The sequence below is a fragment of the Medicago sativa genome, chromosome 3 (genome assembly GCF_051527215.1).
Source record: "Medicago sativa cultivar Bolivia chromosome 3, Bolivia_mono, whole genome shotgun sequence".
Taxonomy (NCBI): domain Eukaryota; kingdom Viridiplantae; phylum Streptophyta; class Magnoliopsida; order Fabales; family Fabaceae; genus Medicago; species Medicago sativa.
In genome coordinates, this window is record NC_140751.1 from 60,046,335 (window position 1) to 60,052,969 (window position 6,635).

General features: G+C 32.3%; 1 long non-coding RNA gene across 1 annotated transcript; it reads left to right on the plus strand.

The window, feature by feature from the left end:
• Positions 1-1,938: 1,938 nt before the first annotated feature.
• LOC146938756 (uncharacterized) lies at positions 1,939-4,149 on the plus strand. The gene is made up of 3 exons (XR_015031416.1): positions 1,939-2,046; positions 2,735-2,776; positions 3,842-4,149. It is a non-coding gene; the product is annotated as an uncharacterized LOC146938756 (long non-coding RNA).
• The last annotated feature ends 2,486 nt before the right edge of the window (positions 4,150-6,635 follow it).

Below are 6,635 nucleotides of genomic sequence, written 5' to 3' on the forward strand. Positions count from 1 at the left end.
CTTTTTGTAAACTCTGCCAAAAGTGAGATGTAAATTTTGGATCTCGGTCTGAAACAATACTTGAAGGTACCCCATGTAATCTGATGATTTCCTTGATATAAACCTCAGTTAACTTCTCCACATTGTAGTTAATATTTACTGGTAAGAAATGTGCTGATTTGGTCAATCTGTCTATGATAACCCAAATTGAATCAAAATTATGTCTGGTTCTCGGTAATCCCACAACAAAATCCATCGAAATACTCTCCCACTTCCATTCTGGAATGTCCAACGATTGAAGCATACTGGCTGGTCTTTGATGTTCCACTTTTGCTTTTTGGCATGTTAGACATGAAGCAACATACTCCGCCACTTGCTTTTTCATTCCGGGCCACCAAAACTTTAGCTTCAAATCTTGGTACATTTTGGTTGCTCCTGGATGAATACTCAATGTACTCTTATGTGCTTCGTCTAAAATTAGTTTCCTCATTTCTAAATTATTTGGGACACAAACTCTCCCATTGCATCTCAAAATCCCATCAGTTTCCAAACTGAATTCTGCTGCTCTTTCTTCTCCTATCAATTTTCTTTTCTCTTGCAAATGCTCATCACTTTCTTGTTGTTGGCGAATATCTTCCATGAGTCCACTTGACACTTTGATCATTCCTAAGAAAATCTTTCCATCTGACAATTTCACATCAAGATTCAAATCTCGAAAATTTTCTATCAACTCTAGCTCTTTCGCCATCATTGCAGAAATGTGAATTGCCTTCCGACTCAATGCGTCAGCTACAACGTTTGCTTTTCCGGGATGATAAAGTAAAGTAAAATCATAATCTTTGAGAAATTCAATCCAGCGTCTCTGCCTCATGTTAAGCTCCTTTTGATCGAAAAGATACTTCAAACTTTTATGGTCACTAAAAACTTCAAATTTAGATCCATACAAATGATGTCTCCAAATTTTCAAGGCAAATACCACTGCAGCTAGCTCCAAATCATGTGTAGGGTAGTTCCTCTCGTGAGTCTTCAATTGTCTTGAGGCGTAGGCTACGACTCTCTTTTGTTGCATAAGTACACAACCTAACCCTTGATGTGAAGCATCACAGTACACTTCATATGGTTCATCTGGTTGTGGTAAAACTAACACAGGTGATGTTGTCAAAAGTCTCTTCATTGTTTGAAAACTTTCTTCGCATTCTTTGGTCCATACAAATGGTTGATTCTTTCTTGTGAGTTGAGTTAATGGTGCTACTATCTTTGAGAATCCTTCAATAAACCTTCGATAATATCCAGCTAAACCAACAAAACTACGAATCTCGGTCACCGTTCGTGGTTGTTCCCATGAAAGTACCGTCTCCACTTTTGCAGGGTCCACAGCTATACCATCCTTTGTAATCACGTGCCCCAAGAACTTAACCTCCTCAAGCCAAAATTCGCATTTTGACATTTTCGCATACAACTTCTTATCGTGTAAGATTTGCAAAACTTGACGCAAATGCTCTTTATGCTCCTCGTAGCTCTTAGAATATATGAGAATGTCATCGATAAAAACTACGACAAACTTATCGAGGAATGGATTAAAAATCCGGTTCATGTAGTCCATGAAGATAATGTTATATATTAGTACTATAATATTATAACAGGTTATGTTAAAAATTTCGGCTTAAAATTCTACCAAATTTTGGACAGTGATTTGCTCGGCTGTATAAATTTTATTACCGAAATAAATAAATAAATATATTTTTGAAACCAGAAAAATATATATGATTGAATTATATGATTAATTATATTATTTATGATTTTTTAAAAAAACAATATTGGATAAGAATGTACAGTATATTGATAAGAATCAGTAACGTGGCTTATTCATTTGGTGAATGGCGTGGCACTATGCATGAATGTTGCAGAAGTATAAACATAAGTATATTCCTTGCATTCCTTTAGCAAGAAAACGTGGCACTCTTTGCACCACAAAACCTTTCACTTGTTTTCCTATAAATAGGCACTTGCACTCTTTGTAAAATCACAAACCTGCATAGCAATAGCAGAAGCAGAACTAAAACAAAGGTGTGATTCTTAGTTCTCTTTTATTTTTTTAAACTACTTTGTTTAATATTCCAAAAACAAACTAGTTCTTTTATTCCTTTGTTTTGTTTGTATTATTTTAGTCCAAAATGTTTCTTCATGTAACTTAGCTAACCACTATAAAATAATTTGGCCTTTCAATAAACTTTTGTTGAAATTAATGTTATGCCTTAGAGAATCAAAACTATAAATCTCACTAGATCTTCACAAATTAACCAAAAATAATGAGTTATGTTAGCCATATTTTTAGTGATGGAGTTGATTAAAATGGAATAGTCATTTTCTTTAAAGATTAGAAACATGAATTTATTTATTAAATTCTTACTACACATTTAGGAGTTTAAACACTTGACTATATTAATTATGTAAATTTAATTAAGTTGTATCTATTGATATATATAAATAAAATGGTAGGTATTAGAATTTATTTTTAAAAGTTTTGATAACTCATAATTATATTATTTTGGAAGATTTGGTTAAAACTAGTAGAAATCCATCATGTTAAAATTCAAAAGTTATTTTAACTAAGAAAGAATAATCACTACTGACACCATTTGAATAAAATAGTTCATTATAGCTATTGGAAAATTGTCTTTAGAATTTATTTAATAAATTTAGTGTTTATTTCAATGATAGTAGTTAAGAGAAAATTATTTTGATGAGTAATTAGGTGTTGAAGAAGGTGATTACTCAAGTTTTGAAAAGCTGAAAGGTAAGGGGATATACTTTAGAGAACGCCCAAGATATATATGTATATTATCACATGAGATTAAGAAAATTTGTGTATTTAATTGTAGTATTAATCTGTTTTAAATATATATTATTAATGAGCAAATTTGATTATTTATATTATTTATTGAAATGGACAGTAAGTAGAAAGAAGAAATTCTAGAAAACATTCTAAATATTATGCATACATATATATATGATAAGTAATCAGTTAAACGTGGTATTGTAAGTATATATAATATATTTTTCTTAATTTATTTATCTTATAACTAACTCATAGTTATTATTATTAATTTTATTTGAAGAAATTTCTCTTAAGGCACATTTATGACTTTTGACAATTAAATTGTTAAGGTGATTGTTGATGAAAACAGTTGTGTTGAAGATTTACAAAAATAATAATTTTTGTAAAGAGTAATACAGGTTGTTTCTTATAATACGATAACGTATATAAGACTGAGGATAGGTTCGGTTGGGTCGACTACAGACCTTCTGGGGATCACAGGCGTTTTGAACTCCTACCAATAGTTAGTGATAGCTTCTCTAACTGGAGGAAATCATAATACCCGACGCAGTGATACCTGACTGTGCAGGACTATCTATAATAAGGTGCAGCGATCGGGCCAGAATGGTTGGAGTTGAGATTATATATCTACTCATTGCAAACAATCATGTTATGGCAGTTGAGACGGCCTTACACTCATAATAGAGGTCTCCATGGAGTAGGTTTAACCAAGATGCTACTAACAAGTCAAAACTATAACCTTTGTATTGATTATGATAAAGTGTTAAGTGATCTTTGTTTTGACTAACTTTGATGTGTGTGGTTGCCATAAATTATTGTGTGCTCAATTGATTTATATTTCCTTGTGATTATTTAATTTCTACAGGATTTAATGGTGAAAGAAATTACATGTATAATGGTGTTATATATTTCTTTATTTAAAAAAAATATTACATGTAACTATAAAATATTATGTATCATCATGTAATATTATTAGCATTTAGTTAACCTTGTGTGCGAGTATTTCACCCTTACAATTTGCAGATAATGTCGGGGAAGTCATTGAGTCACTCGGGGAACCGAAGGATTGAGTGTCTGGAGGAAATAGGAGATGCAGTTTGGGAATTGGATATGGTGTCCCAAACACTGATATGCACAGGAATAAGTAGGACAACCATAGGAATCGAAAAACTAGTTATCTCTCCTTATGTTTAATTAGTTTGACTTAAGTATGACGTACTTTAACTTGCAGGTGTTTGTAAAATATCTAACTAACCCTGACAAGCCTGAGTATGTAAGCCTAAGGGCAAGATAATTAACGTCGTGTAGAATATATTGATGCATATTTTATATCCTTGTGTTTTATTTATTTTTATGTTTTACGATCAAGAGCTAAGACTTTTATTTTAAAAAAAAAATGCAAGAAAGATATTTATTTAAATTAAATTTTTAGTAACCAAATTAATTTACTAGTAAAAGTAAGATTTATGAACTTAATTCGCTTTAGACACTCAAGTATTAAGACGTAACACCATTTTCTGTCGTTACGGAAAATGGGGCGTTACATTAGTGGTGACACCCTATTTTTTTATGCATTATTTAGTGTATTTTTGCGGTATTTTATTCTGAATTAACTGATAATTAAATTCTTTTCTAGAGAGTGAATTTAGGAAAAATAATGTTATATATTAGTACTATAATATTATAACAGGTTATGTTAAAAATTTCGGCTTAAAATTCTACCAAATTTTGGACAGTGATTTGCTCGGCTGTATAAATTTTATTACCGAAATAAATAAATAAATATATTTTTGAAACCAGAAAAATATATATGATTGAATTATATGATTAATTATATTATTTATGATTTTTTAAAAAAACTAGTTATCTCTCCTTATGTTTAATTAGTTTGACTTAAGTATGACGTACTTTAACTTGCAGGTGTTTGTAAAATATCTAACTAACCCTGACAAGCCTGAGTATGTAAGCCTAAGGGCAAGATAATTAACGTCGTGTAGAATATATTGATGCATATTTTATATCCTTGTGTTTTATTTATTTTTATGTTTTACGATCAAGAGCTAAGACTTTTATTTTAAAAAAAAAATGCAAGAAAGATATTTATTTAAATTAAATTTTTAGTAACCAAATTAATTTACTAGTAAAAGTAAGATTTATGAACTTAATTCGCTTTAGACACTCAAGTATTAAGACGTAACACCATTTTCTGTCGTTACGGAAAATGGGGCGTTACAGGAAACATAGACATATAGGCAGATACAAGTGGTTCTTTGGATCGAACTTGACACTTGGTTGAAGATACAAACAGATAGGCAGACACAAACTGTTCTCTTGGATTGAACTGGTTGTTTGGCTGGAGACATAGACAAAAGGGTTGATACAAGCTGTTTCTTTGGATCGAACTTGCTTGTGGGATTATCACCACATCATGTGGGAGCGTGCAGACTGTTCTCTTAGATCGAACTTGTCGTTTGACCGATAACAAAGCATAAGCTGGGTACAAACTGTTCTTCAGATTGAACTTGCCGTCTGACTGATAACAAAGCATAAGATGGGTACAAACTGTTCTTTCTAGATTGAACTTGTCGTTTGACCGATAACAAAGCATAAGCTGGGTACAAACTGTTCTATCGAACTTGCCGTTTGTCCGGAAGCATAGGTATATATACAGGTACAAGTGGTTCTTTTTTGGATCGAACCTGGCACTTGACCAGTAACAAGATACAAATTGAGAGTCTGGTTTAACAAGATACCAATTGAGGGTAAATTGTCATTGACCTGATTTGCAAATAGACATGACCATTTTGGTTGGCCCAAGAGTAAATTGAGAGTAAATTGACATTGATTTGAATTGAAAATTGACAGTTGAAATTTGACATTTGACATTGGCTTGGAAATTGAAATTGACATTGACATTGACATTGACATTGACTTGGAAATTGAAATTGACATTGACATTGACATTGACATTGGCATTGGATATTGACATTGACATTGGCATTGACATTGACATTGAAATTGAGATTGGATTGAAATTGGAGTTTGACATTGACATTGACATTGGATATTGCCATTGAAATTGGAATTGGAATTGGATATTGACATTGGAGATTGTCATTGGAATTGGAATTGAAATTGGATATTGACATTTGACATTGACATTGGAGATTGTCATTGGAGATTGTCATTGAAATTGGAATTGAAATTGGAGATTGACATTGGAATTGTCATTGGGTATTGACATTGCTTCGGATTTAACATTGAATTGAAATTGAAATTGAGATTGCTTCGAATTTGACATTTGACATTGAAATTGGAAATTGCTTCGAATTTGACAGTTTGACATTGAATTGGATTTGACAGTTGGGATTGAAATTGAAATTGAAATTGAGTTTGACAGTTGAAATTTGGATTGAATTTGACAGTTGAGAGTTGGATCTGCAACATGTATGTATGGTATAGCAAGATTATTGGATGTATGAGCACATAAAATGCATGATTATGCATGTATGAATGCTTGAAATGCATGATTGGTTTGCAACTTGACAGAGAAGTTTCACAAAGGCAGATGAGACATTGGAAGATTGGGCACGTAGTGGCTCGTGCTGCAACATATTCACAGGGGAAAAACCTCTTTGGAGAGACCGTCATTGAGAGACGTATCAAAACCATGGCTGAGGGCAATAAAACTTGTAAAGGAGGGACCCTTGGGAAGTCCTTGTATACAGGTCGCCGTTGCTAGGCGCGTCAGTGCTGGGTAAACATTGGATGTTCGCATCTGTGGTCAATGCTTTTATATTCTTTTCATTTTTCATTT